The following is a 13,891-nucleotide window of genomic DNA, read 5'->3' on the forward strand; positions in this document are numbered from 1 at the left end:
AGGATTAGTATTACATCATTTTGTTTTTTAGGAAAAGCAGGATGTTTTTTGCTTTCTCATTCTATAGTAATTCTTAGCACATGATCTTCTGGCCTTGGGGCTATTAACATTTTATGCAGGTCAGGTGAATGTAAACCTATTTTCTGTTTTTATGGTGACCTTAACTGAAAGGTAGCAGTCTCATAGGGAAATAGTAGAGAGTAGAATTATATCCTTGTTAATACAAAAATTAATCCTTCTGCAAAAGTTATCAGTTGCGTTTGTCTAAGAAGTTTACCCCATCCTGACTCTGCGACTTTGGTGAGGCAGCTTCTGCCGAGCACTCCTGGCTGACAATTAACAACCATCTCATTGTTACCACACTAGGGCTAAGTCCTTATTTCTCTAGATCTTTAACTATATTAACAGTAGTTTCATATAACACAACCTTAGCACATTAAAAGCAAAAACACAGCAAGCAAAACACAGCAAGCAAACGTCAACCCAATAACCACCTATAGAATAATTTTTCTTATGTTTTTTAATAGGACTCCTTTACCCCTTAAAAAGGCTCTATGTCTATTAGGGCTTTTATATAATCAGGTTCTTTATGCTATTTTATGATTAGGATATTATAAGCAAGAATGCATATTAGTACCAAGGGCATAAATGCATTTGGCTAACAAACTACCAGCAAAGGAGTTTATTTTATTTTATTTTATTTTATTTTTCTTCACGAATTTGCGTGTCATCCTCGCGCAGGGGCCATGCTAATCTTCTCTGCATCGTTCCAACTTTAGTACATGTGCTGCCGAAGTGAGCACAGCAAAGGAGTTTAAATTAAAACACTCCTTTCATCCTGGATAATCTCACAAAATACCACCACCTGGGAAACTTATTGATTAAAGTTCTAAGTTGATTCTTATTTGGGAAGAGATCGGGGAAGGCCTTTTGCCTGCGTCACAGAAATTAGGGAGTAGTCTACTGAAGCAAGCATCAGAAAGACAGAGATCATCTTTAAGGTGAGCGCCGGGGGCAGCTTTTCGAAACTCCTGAAAACCTGCTCCGCCTTGCCTGTCAGGTTTTCTCCCTCATGGCCTTGTCATGGGTAGGGTCTCGTGTGTTGGCTCCCGGCAGCTTATTAGTTCCATGTTCCTTACCAGGACCTCCTGTCGTAAAACAACTCATGCAGATGGTTACCATGGTGCCGGCCAGGGCGGGCGGTTTCAGTCAGGGTGCTTCCCCTGGCAAATCCTGCTCTACATCTGAAATACCCTTAGCCCACCCTGGGCCACATCCTCCTCATACGAAGTCTCCTGATCCCTGTTCAGACTCTTCTTCTTCCTTCGGCCCCTCTGACCACAGCCCACCCACCCCCTACCGCTCCCAATCCCCTCGCAGCCGCTGCAGATCCAGTTCGACAACCTCCACCTTGCGCCCCCTCCTCCCTCCCTCCTTCTCAAGGCCGCCCTCTGCTCCCAACCCCCATCCCCTGCCTTTTCTGGGGGCAAGCTCGGAGGCCTCAGCCCCACCCTGTGCCGGGAGGGTTCCAAGGCTCCGAGATGACCTCCCTAGATCCCCTCCCGATACCGGGCGTGAACAACTTTAAAGCAGGAAGCTTCCCAGCAAAGCCCCACTCCTTCCCCTGCCCCACGCCTCCGTTTAAGGGAAGCCGCTGGAGCAGAAGGCATTGTTTGGGTTCACACCCCATTCTCCCTCACCCATCTCTTCAGACCCTGATAATCATCTAAAAGAACTCAAGTATCTTACCCAGTCTTGCCACTTAACCTGGCATGATATTTGCATCAGCCTTTGCTCCACTCTTTTCCCAGAAGAGAAGGAACGAGTGTGGCAAGCCTCTCAGGCACACGCTGATGAGATACACAGGACAGGCGACGCCAAACCCGTAGGGGCCACGGCTTCCCCGAGATGATCCCGACTGGGATTATCGGGCAGGGAGACCGGAACGAGTAGCCCGTAATCCTGCGGTCGCTTGTCTCACTGTGGACCTTCAAAAGGCAGAACAGAAGCTGTCAACTTTCTGTTTATCTTGTTCAGTAAGCTCTGGCTAATAACTCAAGGACTGGATGAAAACTGAGCACAATTTCTAACCAGCTTAACGGAAGCCCTACAAAAACATACAAGATTAGACCCCACTTCAACAGAGGGCGCCATAGTCCTTAACACCCATTTTATCTCCCAATCATCCCCAGATATTCGAAAGAAACTAAAAAAGGCAGAAGATGCCACAAAGAAGGTCATTGGGCCCGGTCATGCCTGAAGCCAAGGCCCTCTCCAGGCCCGTGTCCCAGCTGTGGCATAAAGGGACACTGGAAGGTCAACTGCCCAAATCCCCTCCAGGGATCCAGACATCCCCTCCTGGTCCCGAGCAGCAGTCCTCCGACCCCGCTCTGCCCAGCGTCCTTGGACTCGCCGCTAAGGGCTGAGGGTGCCCAGGGCCCCAGGGTGACTCTCTCAGTGGCGGTTAAGCCGATCTCTTTCCTCATCGACACAGAGGCCACTCACTCTGCTGTGCCTGCCTACTCCGGAAAAACTAAGGTCTGTCAGGCCTCTGTGATGGGGATTGATGGTTTAATATCTACACGTATAACTGATCCTCTACTTTGCACATTTCAAGATACCCCATTTTCCCATTCTTTTCTCATACTCCCAAAATGCTCCCCTCCTATTCTTGGAGAGACATTCACTCAAAATTCAAAGCCTCTATTGCTATCCCAAGCCCACCCTCTGATCTAGTCTGGCTACTGCTCCTCAACCCCACCTTCTCTTCCCCCACCCCATTGCCCTCCTCGTCCATAACTCCATAGTGTGGGGTACAGACAACCTATCTGTCACTTCTCATCATGCTTCAAATCATATCTGCCTCAAAGACCCCTCTAAATTCCCCAATTGATGACAATACCCAATCTCCCAAAAATATCAACAAGGGTTAAAGCCTATTGTCACTAAACTCCTGTGTTAGGGCCTCTTGCGCCCAAGTCACTCACCCTATAACACCCAGTCTCACCTGTCAAAAAGCCAAACAGCTCGTCTCACCTGGCCCAGGACCTGAGACTCATCAGTGCAGCTGTTATCCCCATACGCCCAGTAGTTCCAAATCCCTATCCTCTTCTCTCTCAGTCCCTCTTCCACCACCCACTCCACCGTTCTGCATCTCAAGGATGCCTTCTTTACCATCCCTTTACAGCCAAACTCTCAAGACCTCTTTGCCTTTATCTGGACTGATCCAGACAATCATCGCTGCCAACAGCTGACAGGGACAGGGACACAAGGCTTTTGTGATAGCCCTCATTTCTTTGGCCAGGCTCGGGCATCAGACCTAACCTCTTTGATCTTACTCCGAGTACTGTCCTCCAACATGTGGATGACCTCCCTTGGAGTCCTTCGCTCACACACCCTCAACAAACACACTATACACCTCCTCAATTTTCTAACCAATCGAGGCTATTGAGTATCTCCCACTAAGGTTCAGTTCTCTCTTCCTAGAGTCACCTATCTTAGAGTTCATTACCAACCAAAAAGTATATTACTACTGATAGAAAGTCCCTTATATCCACCCTACCACTCCCTACATCAGAAACAGAGATCCTGTCCTTCTTGGATATCTACACCTCTGAATTCCTAATTTCACTCTCTTGGCAGAAACCCTGTATCAAGGCACCTGAGGAGCTCTTTCAGAACCCCTAGAGCTAAAACCAAATATCCGTTCAGGCCTTAACAACTGTAAGCAAGCCATTCTCTCAGTCCCAGCTCTCACACTTCCTGACCCTTCTCTCCTCTTTACACTCTGCACTGCTGAGAGCCACGGAATTGCCCTGGGAGTTCTGGGACAAAATCAGGGCCCCGCCTTCACCCCTGTTGCTTATCTATCAAAGCAACTAGATCCCACAATTCGAGGTCGGCCAGCCTGCCAACGTGCTCTGGCAGCAGCTGTGCTCCTCGCTCAGGAAAGTAAAAAACTCACTTTGGGAGCACCCACTGTCATTCTTTCACCACATGACTTTAAGGACTTACTTTCTCACAAATCCATGACCCTTCTATCTTCTTCATGCATCCAACCTTCATGCATCACGCCACCCTTCTTGAATCTCCTGAGTTCTCCTTTGAACACTGTCCTACTCTCAACCCAGCCACGCTTATCTTCTGAGCCCCCATCCACACTTGCACAGAGGCTTTAGAAGACCTGATGCCCCATCTCTCCCACGTTTCCTCAACCCCTTGAAATGACCCTGCCTTTGCTTGGTATATTGATGGCAGCTCCTCTATGACATCAGAAGGAAAAAAGGTAGCTGGATGTGCAATTGTCTCTGACACTGAAATTATTGAATCCCAACCTCTCCCCTCAGGAAACTCTTCCCAAAAGGCAGAACTTCTTGCACTAACTAGAGCCCTTACCCTCGCAGCTAACGAGAGAGCAAACATATACACTGATCCAAATATGCTTTCCACATCACACACTCAGGTGCTGCCATCTGGAAGGAATAAGGAGGGCTCCTATCTGCTAAAGGCTCTCCCGTAACTAACGCCTCGCTTATACTCCAGCTTTTAAAGGCAGCTGACATGCCAACTGAAGCAGGCATCATACACTGCCGAGGTCGCCAGGCAGCCTCAGATCTCATTTCATGGGGCAACAACACCGTGGACGCAGAAGCAAACCAAACCTCACTCTGATCACCAGCTCAACAACTGACAGTAATCCCCGCATACAGCCCCTTCACCTCCCGCAGAGAACACACGACTATTACAAGAGGGAGTGCAACCACAAGGGACTGGTTACAAAAACAGGGCTGCTCTGTCCTTCCCCAATCTCAGGCCACACAGGTTCTTACAGACATTCATCAGGCCCTACATGTGGGCACTTAAGACCTCTTATGGCATCAGCGACTCGATGAACATGAGTTTGAGCAAGCTCTGAGAGTTGGTGATGGACAGGGAAGCCGGGTGTGCTGCAGTCCATGGGGTTGCAAAGAGTCAGACACGACTGAGCGACTGAACTGAACCGAAGACCTCTTATCACCTCTCCTAACCTTCTTTCACTCCTACAACAGATCACTGCCTGTTGCATTATCTGCTCCTCAGTCTCACTGCAGGGAGCCCTAAAGCCTAGTCCCTCATTCCCAACACTTCAGGCTAGAGGGCATATCCCAGGAGAGTACTGGCCAATTGCCTTCACTCACATGCCTCCAACACGAAACTTAAAACTCATGCTCACTCTCAGAGACACTTTTTCAGGGTGGATTGAAGCTTTTCCTTCGAGATCAGAAACTGCCCCAGAAACTGAGTAACACAGTTTCTCATAAGAGAAATCATCTCTCGCCTTGGCCTCCCTCTCTCTCCAATCCAATAGTGGGCCAGCTTTTATCTCCCAAATCACTCAACAAGTAGCCCAATCCCTTGGCATAACCTGGAAAATACATATTCCTAACAGATCCTCCCTATCCCACTAATTCATAACCGACCCAAAAGGGCAATTCAATTCATTCCTCTATTAGTAAGTATAGGAATAGTGGCTGGGATTGGAACAGGGACAGCAGGACTCACAGCCTCTTTAAATTATCACCAGAGCCTTTCCAGAGACCTCACTGAGAGCCTGGAAGAAATAGCTACCAGCCTTATCACTATCCAAAACCAGCTAGATTCCTTGGCAGTTGTGGTCCTCCAAAACAGAAGAGGATTGGACCTCCTCATGTCAGAAAAAGGGGGCCTATGTCTATTTTTGGAGGAAGCTTGCTGCTTCTAGGCCAACACATCAGACGTTGTAAAGGAAGAAAGTGGAAGCCGCTCAGTCGCGTCCGACTCTTTGCTTAACCAGTTTTCCCATGAATGACTTAAGTGTTGATGTACTCTTGAGGCCCTGTTTGTCAGATTTCTTGCTGCTTCCTTTACAACCTGGTTACCCACTATATAGCCCATGGAGTTTTCCAGGCCAGAATACTGGAGTGGGTAGCCTTTCACTTCTCCAGGGGATCTTCCCCCAGGGATCAAACCCAGGTCTCCCACATTGCAGACGGATTCTTTACCAGCTGAGCCACCAGGTTGTAAAGGAAGCAGCAAGAAATCTGGCAAACAGGGCCTCGAGAATACGTCACCACTTCAGTCATTCATGGGAAAACTGGTTAAGCAACTGGAATTGGGTGCCCTGTGTCCTATCCCTTCTAGGCCCTCATCTTCTACTTACCCTTATTCTAACTTTCTGCCCATGTTTAATGCGTCTGTTTTCAAAATTTCTTCAGGACCGCTTACAAGCTCCAACCGAACTATCCAACTAACTCGCTCAAATTATCAAAATCTTCAACCTCACACAAATCCCCTTGACCCACATTGCAGGCTTTTCTCATCTCAGCCCCGCGATGTCCCTGTCCGGCAGGAAGCAGTCACAGAAGCCTGACCTTCAGCCCTTACCTCAGATCAAAGAGGCTGAATGCCAGGGTCTACATGGGGGCTCATGGCAGAAATGGTTCATTGGGTTGATCTCGCAAACAAAGAACAAAACCACAGTGCCCCTTGAGACTGACCAAATTGCCCAAACAATATTCTGTTTTCCAGCTGGCGCCTACCTTCAGACCTCTGGCTACACGTCCACAGGACTCAACTACAGGCTAAAAATTAACCATCACCTCAGAGAATTTTTCATTGATGGGGTATACGAAAGACCCTGCCAGAAAGGGAGGACTCTGGTTCTCCTTACGGGCCAGTCACCCTCCTGTTTCCCTCTAATAGATTTCCCTTTTCTTGCCTGACTGCCCAGCTTGCTCTCTTTTCTCCACACTCACCCTACAGTAGCCACAGTGATGGATCTAGAGTACTCATACACTAGGGGAAGTCAGCCAGACAGAGCAAGGCAATAACTAAAGATGTCCTTTCTAGGCCAAATAAAAAGAAAGTGAAAAAAAGAATTGACAAGCCAAAGAGATTTTATTGAGTCCCATCTCACTCTGTTCACCACAAAGTGGTGTCTCTGCTTTTAATATGCTGGCTAGGTTTATCAGAGCTTTTCTTCCAAGAGGCAAGCATCTTTTAATTTTATGGTTTCAGTCACCATCTGCAGTGATTTGGGAGCCCAAGAAAATAAAATCTGTCACTGCTTCCACTTTTCCCCCTTCTATTTGTCATGAAGTCATGGGACCAGATGCCATGATCTTGGTTTTTTGAACGTTGAGTTTTAAGCCAGCTTTTCCACTCTCCTCTTTCACCTTCATCAAGAGGTTCTTTAGTTCCTCTTCAATTTCTGCAAGTAAAACTGGCTTATCTTTAGGAATGCAACCAGTGCGATTTATCACAGGAAAGATCAGAGGGGGAAACCACTGTAATCTCTATTAAGAATTACAATTGAACCAGTGTAATTAGGCTACAAAGAAGAGAAGAAAGTCATAGGAATTGGAAAGCAAGAAATATACAACTATCATGTATTGTATACAATATGATTGTGTCAAAAATCTAAACACTTTTAAAAATAAATTTGAATTTAAGATGATCACTGGACATAGGTCAGTAACCCATTGTATTCCTTTATTAAAAAAAAAGAAATTGAAAACAAAAGAATTTTAAATATGATTTACCAAAAATGTATAAAAGACCAAATACCTAGGAATAAATCTAGTACAAGTTAGACTGCAAACTACAAAATATTATTGAAGAAAATTAAAGACCTAAATAGAGGATATATCAGATTTGTGGATTAAAATTTCAATATTGTAAAGCTATCAGTTCTCCCCAGATTGATTCATGGATTTAATCTTAATTAAAATCCCAGTAGAATACTCCAATATATATTTTTTTTAATCACAGTAGAAGTTGTGGAAATTATCAAGATGGCTGTAAAATCATATGGCAAGTCAAAGGGTTTAGCATGTTCAAGCAAGAAGAACAAACCTGGAGAATTCACATCACCATCTACGGAGAATTTTTATTATAAATTAACACAGTAGGAAATTGATCCACAGAGAGAAAACCCCACTCCAGAGAACAGAATTGAGAATTTAGAAGGAAATACACACAGAGAATTGCCTGGTTTATGATAATAGGGACAGTGTAATGGAGAGAGTGACTTTTTAATGGTGCTTCTGGGTTGACTGGCTCACTACAGGGAAACAAAATGCCTTGAAACCCAGCATAAAAAAATGTCAATGTCCAATGTATTCCAGGTGTAAAAGTGAAACATGGAATCACGTGACTAACTGCCTGGGAATATTAAATATGCCATAAACACTGTTGCATTACATTGCTTCCCCATTTCTGTTTATGATGTGTGCATGGGTGCTCAGTCATGTCTGACTCTTTGAGGACCTTACTAACTATTTGTTAACTGAATGAAACAGTGGTTTAACTCAAAATATGAATTGGAGTATCGCATTCTTCCTTTGTAGAAAATATAACTCCAACTATAACATTATTAGTCTTTGTGCTATAGACATCTTTACTGTGTGGTATTTAATGAAGTAAGCCATCCATTGATGTAACAGTTGGGAAAGATAGACATTCTACTTTAAATTATCGCATTAGAATGGCTTAAGAGAAAAACATCAATGTCTTTACAAATGTTGTCATCTTTATGCGTTTCTGTACACCTACAATGAATTCAGGAATGCTGTATTTTCTCCACCTAGAAAGGTCTGCATTCTCTTATCCCTCTATGATATCCAAGAAATCTTTCATAGTTATCCTTTCCTGAGAGCATCAGGGATATGATTTTCACTTCCTTCCTGAACTTCTGTATTCTCTGTACTTGCTGGTCACTTATCAAACACTGCGTTTCTTTGTTAGAAAATCAACATATTACTTGCTCAGTCATGTCTGACTCTTTGTGACCCCATGGACTGTAGCCCCCCAGGTTTCCCTCCCCATGGGATTCTCCAGGGAAGAATACTGGAGTGGGTTGCCATTCCCTTCTCCAGGGGACTTTTCCGAACCAGGGATCAAACCTGGATCTCCCACACTGCAGGCAGATTCTTTACCAACTGAGACGCAAAGTGTAGTATAGAGCTGTGTGGTTCCAGATAAATTTTAAACCATTTTGCTGGAGGTAGAAATCAAGCCTATTTACCAACAATCTAACATTATATTTTGGACATAGCATAATTTAATTGACTAGTTATGAAGACTGATAAAGACTGAGCTCTCTAACTCTAAAATAGGAAACAAATCTTCAAATATTAGGAATAATATCTCTTGAAGAAATAGTCAAAGTTATAATTAACTTCCAAGTAATGGAAGTCACAAGGAAGTCTGAGGTTGAAGAACAAAAATAAAACCTATTCAAGAAAGTCTGGGTTTGAAGAACAAAAATAAAACCTATTCAAAAACAAATAAATAAAACTGCTTATAAACCTACAGAGATGGTAGAAGGCTAAAATATTGTAAAAAATCAAACCTATTCCATTTAGTTCCCGACATACTCCAAAAGGCAGAGAGGAGAACCAATAGGTTTCATCAACCAGTCAGTTGCTAAGCAACTCATTGCTAAGATGGATGTAAAGTGCTTTGATAATGATAATGGTCATCAGGGAATGTCCTTGCATTAGTCCAGTGACACAATTGTAGAGAAATACAAAAATAAAGGATAAAAGCCAGGTGGTCCTTAGATGCTAACCTCGAATGACTGACATTTGAAAATGTCTTATGTCTTAGCACAAACATAACTACTGAACACTTGACCATTTCACAGCAGATAGTCTTCTTTATGGAAGTACTTTATGAGTCACAAGAGTACTTTGAAAACAATCTGAGTAATGATGTGCTTAAAATAAAACAAAACCCTTCATTTCCATCTCCATTTCCATATTTTCAACTTACGTTGTAAAGTAGCATGCTTAAAATTAAATCCCAAGTCCTCAAGTTATTATCACTGTCATCTTCACTGCTGATGAGCAAAAACTTCATTTATGATTAAAAAAAAAGTTCTAAAAAGTGTACTAGTTGCATGGGAAGGTTTTTGAAAATGCACCAGTTACCTCTGACTAACTAGTGGCAATTACATTTTTTATAATTACACAGTCATGCAGAGAAATAAGAGCATACTGAAATTAAGAAGAACAATAAAATAGCGGAGATAAAATAAAGTCCTAATTGTTGAAATGTAAAGACAGAGTCTGCACTAAAGGACAGCTGTACTGGTTTCTCATAACAACTGACATGCAAGAAGGACAAATCACGAATGCAAGTCTCTGGTCCCATCACAAGACAGAGGGTTTAAACCCATGGGGGAGCACCAAGAAGCCGTGAGCTGTATGCACCTTTCCCCTTGATCACAGATCCTCAGGAGACACAGATGGGGGCCCTCTACAAATTAATGACAGCCTGAGATAATCTTGCAGCTTCCCTGGTGGCGGAGATGGTAAAGAATCTGTTGCAATGCAGGAGACCTGGGTTTGACCCCTGGGCTGGGAAGATCCCCTGGAGGAGGACATGGTAACCTACTCCAGTAATCCTGCCTGGAGAATCCCATGGACCCAGGAGCATGCTGGGTCGCAGTCCATTACCCGGCTGTGTGAGCACACGGCCGTTAACATCACGATTTCTGCTTTCAGGTTCGCCCCAGAGCGTTCTGCTTGCGGATGTCTTACATATATCTGAGTAGGCCTCAACGGAAAATGAGTGGTGCTCTTCAGTTTCCTTCTTCTCAAGGTAATTCTAAAATTGCTTTCACTCTGATTCATTTATGGCCTCAAAAGTAAGTTAGACCATTTTACTACTGACAAGAGTTGCCAACAGCTACACAGAACAATGTTGAAAAAAGGTGGGGCTAAAAGAAAGTGCAATATTTTTTATAATAAACATATAATCTTTCATGGAAACTTTCTAAAAGTTACATTTGTATCTCAATCTCCAAAGATAAATGTTTATAATTTAACAAAAAGCTAAACGAAAGGTGAAATGTCTTTGATAAATTAACTATGTGAACACTGAAATATGTAAAAGTGATAAGCTAGTGTTCATGATGTTGGCTGAATCCACACGTCAGCTGTCAGGTACGGAGTGAGTGCCTCTGAGCTGAGAGCTCTTGTTGTTCAGTCGTGTCTGGCTCTTTGTGACCCCACGGTCTGTAGCCCACCAGGGTCCTCTGTCCCTGGGCTTCTCCAGGCAAGAGTATGGAGTGTGTTGCCATTCCCTTTTCCAGGGGACCTTCCCGACCCAGGGATTAAACTCACATCTCCTACACTGGCACGTGGATTCTTTACCACTGAGCTACCTGGGAAGCCCCCGAAGTCCTTTGGGCCAAGGTTACTGGCCTGCTCTCTGTTTATTCCGTGGAAGCTGAGATGGAAACCACGGCCAGCTCCCTGCCCCTCCTCAGCTCACCAGCCAAGTGGGCAGTTCACCCCTCACCACACCCCCCAATCATGACTCACCAAGCATCCTCTGGCCAGCTTTTTTCCATTGGGACCCCTGAACAGGCCATTTTCATATATTCTGTGTGGATTAAGTACAAAGAACACTGTGCAATTCCATTAAAATGAAACCTAATTGTTCTGACGTTAACAAACAAATCAAGTGTTATTATTAACAAATAAAAGACCACCACCCTTGGGAGTTGCCAGGGGTTTTCACAGATTTCTGCCTTCAGAGTCAGTTCTTTCTCCTTTTCCACTCCATTTAATCAATTAGAAAAGGAAAGTCTCCTTATTTTCAAAATCCACATTTCCCAATAGGAAATCAAAAGCCCAGAAAACAATTATGGAGAACAGAGCAGAGCAAAATGCAACAGTCATTTATGCTGTTTGAAGTTTTCCTGAACATCCGTTTTCTGTTGCTTCTTTCTCACTTAAATGGGTTCTACCCATGTCCTCAAAAAGCTAGAGTCTGGAATATGAAGAATTGTTTTGGCTAATACAGAAAGTATTTCCTTACAACACCAGAACTAAAGGTAAGAATCTGAGAGAGTAGGTTAAAAACATCCTTTCTCTTTAGGTCTAGTAATTTCTTCAGTCTGATGACGAATGATCTGATTTCTTCAAGCTGATTTGCTCCAAATCACAAATAGAGCTAATGTACACAGTTTTGAATTTGAAGTATTAATAAATAAGTTTTAGCTCATAGTTACTGTTTATGTATCTCACAAGAACTTTCACCAACTGACCCATAAATAGGGTGACTTAATAGAGTTATGTAATGTTTGTTTTTGAAAAAAAATTCGTCATCTTCAGGTAATTGTATTATGGCTTTATTTTGAGAAATATTAGTTTGGATTATTTTAAATCAGGACACAGTTGAGAAAGGCTGTAAAAATGACTTTCAGAGAAGTAAGAAGAGTTCTGCGCTCCCGCGCCGCTGTCTGCCCAGCACCGCGGAGACGGGCCTCAGCACATACTGTCTGCTGGAACTGTCTGCCGGAGAGAACTGTCTGCCGGAGAGAACTGTCTGCCGGAGAGAACTGTCTGTCTGCTGGAGAGAACTGTCTGTCTGCTGGAGAGAACTGTCTGTCTGCCGGAGAGAACTGTCTGCTGGAGAGAACTGTCTCCTGGAGAGAACTGTCTGCCGGAGAGAACTGCCAGAGAGAACTGTCTCCTGGAGAGAACTGTCTGCCGGAGAGAACTGTCTGCTGGAGAGCTAGACCGTGCCTGTGCTCGGCATCAGCAAGAGCCCCAGGGCAACAACGAAGATGTCGTCAAAGTGCAGCTGGGAATCTGTTAGCGGTTCTCACGACGGTGACTGCACTTTTACGCCATCACTTTGAAAATTGTAAGCCAGTTTTGGCAAGAGTGCATGCTTTCTGCAGATCTATGAAGAAACGCTTTCTGCTCTGGCTGTGTGTGTCTAAAACCTGCTGAAATTACTGCGTGACTTGGCATATCCATTCAACTGTACACTTAGGGAATGCCACAAATCAAACTGGCTATCTCAGTTTTTAAAAGTGAAAATTTCAGGGACATCGCTGGGGGTCCAGTGTTAAGAATCCACCTTGCAATGCAGGGGGACTCGGGTTCAATCGCTGATCGGAGAACTGAAATCTCACATACCAAGGGGCAACAGAGCTCCGGTGCTGCGGCTACGGAGCCGCAGAGCCACAACTGGAGTTTGCACAGCGACTCATAAGGTCCCACAGAAACGCAGCGCAGATCCCGCGTGCCCCAACTAAGACCTGATGCAGCCAAATAAACACAATAAACAAACACATTCTGTAAAACGGTGAACATTTTCATCCATTTGGAAGAATAATACATTTGAAATCTATATGAGTTAATACATTTCTGAAAGAGACGATTTCCTTGCACCACACGAGAGGGCTGTTTAAAGTTCCGAGAGAGTGGGAGCTACGGGAAACACACGGGGTTGAGAGAAGGCCACTGCGGCCAGAGGCACGCGGGTGGGGGTGGCTGGACCAGACCGCGGAGACGAGCGGCTGAGGATGGACGCTCAGCTGTGAGGATGCCACCCTTATCACCGTCTGCTTCGTGGCAGAGTTTAGAAGATTAGGAAAGAGTCTCTCTCTCTCTCCAGTCTCTTTATGAGACACTTGGAGCAGGCTATCTGGGAGCTCGGTGTCTGAGGGATGCAGGGGGAGGGTCATGGACGCTGCAGACCTCGGAAGGCTTGGCTTCCGGCTGGGGCATCCGGCTCCGTGTGGTCCAGACCTGTGTCCCCCCAGGTGGCAGATACTTCTCCCCAACAGGAGGCAAAGAATAGTCAAGGCTGTGTATTGTCGCCTTGCTTATCAACTTCTATGCAGAGCACATCAGCGAAACGCTGGGCTGGATGAAGCACAAGCTGGAATCAAGATTGCTGGGAGAAATACGAATAACCTCAGATATGCCGGTGACACCACCCTTATGGCAGAAAGACAGGAGGAATTAAAGAGCCTCTTGATGAAACTGAAAGAGGAGAGTAGAAAAGCTGGCTTAAAAATCAACATTCAAAAAATGAAGATTATGACATCCAGTGCCATCACTTCATG

General features: G+C 44.5%; 1 non-coding gene across 1 annotated transcript; it reads right to left on the reverse strand.

Annotated features, from left to right (window-relative positions):
- Positions 1 to 696: 696 nt before the first annotated feature.
- On the reverse strand, positions 697 to 803 carry LOC139038330 (U6 spliceosomal RNA). The gene has a single exon (XR_011491323.1). It is a non-coding gene; the product is annotated as a U6 spliceosomal RNA (small nuclear RNA).
- Positions 804 to 13,891: the final 13,088 nt, after the last annotated feature.

Source organism: Odocoileus virginianus, chromosome 14 (genome assembly GCF_023699985.2).
Source record: "Odocoileus virginianus isolate 20LAN1187 ecotype Illinois chromosome 14, Ovbor_1.2, whole genome shotgun sequence".
Lineage (NCBI taxonomy): Eukaryota > Metazoa > Chordata > Mammalia > Artiodactyla > Cervidae > Odocoileus > Odocoileus virginianus.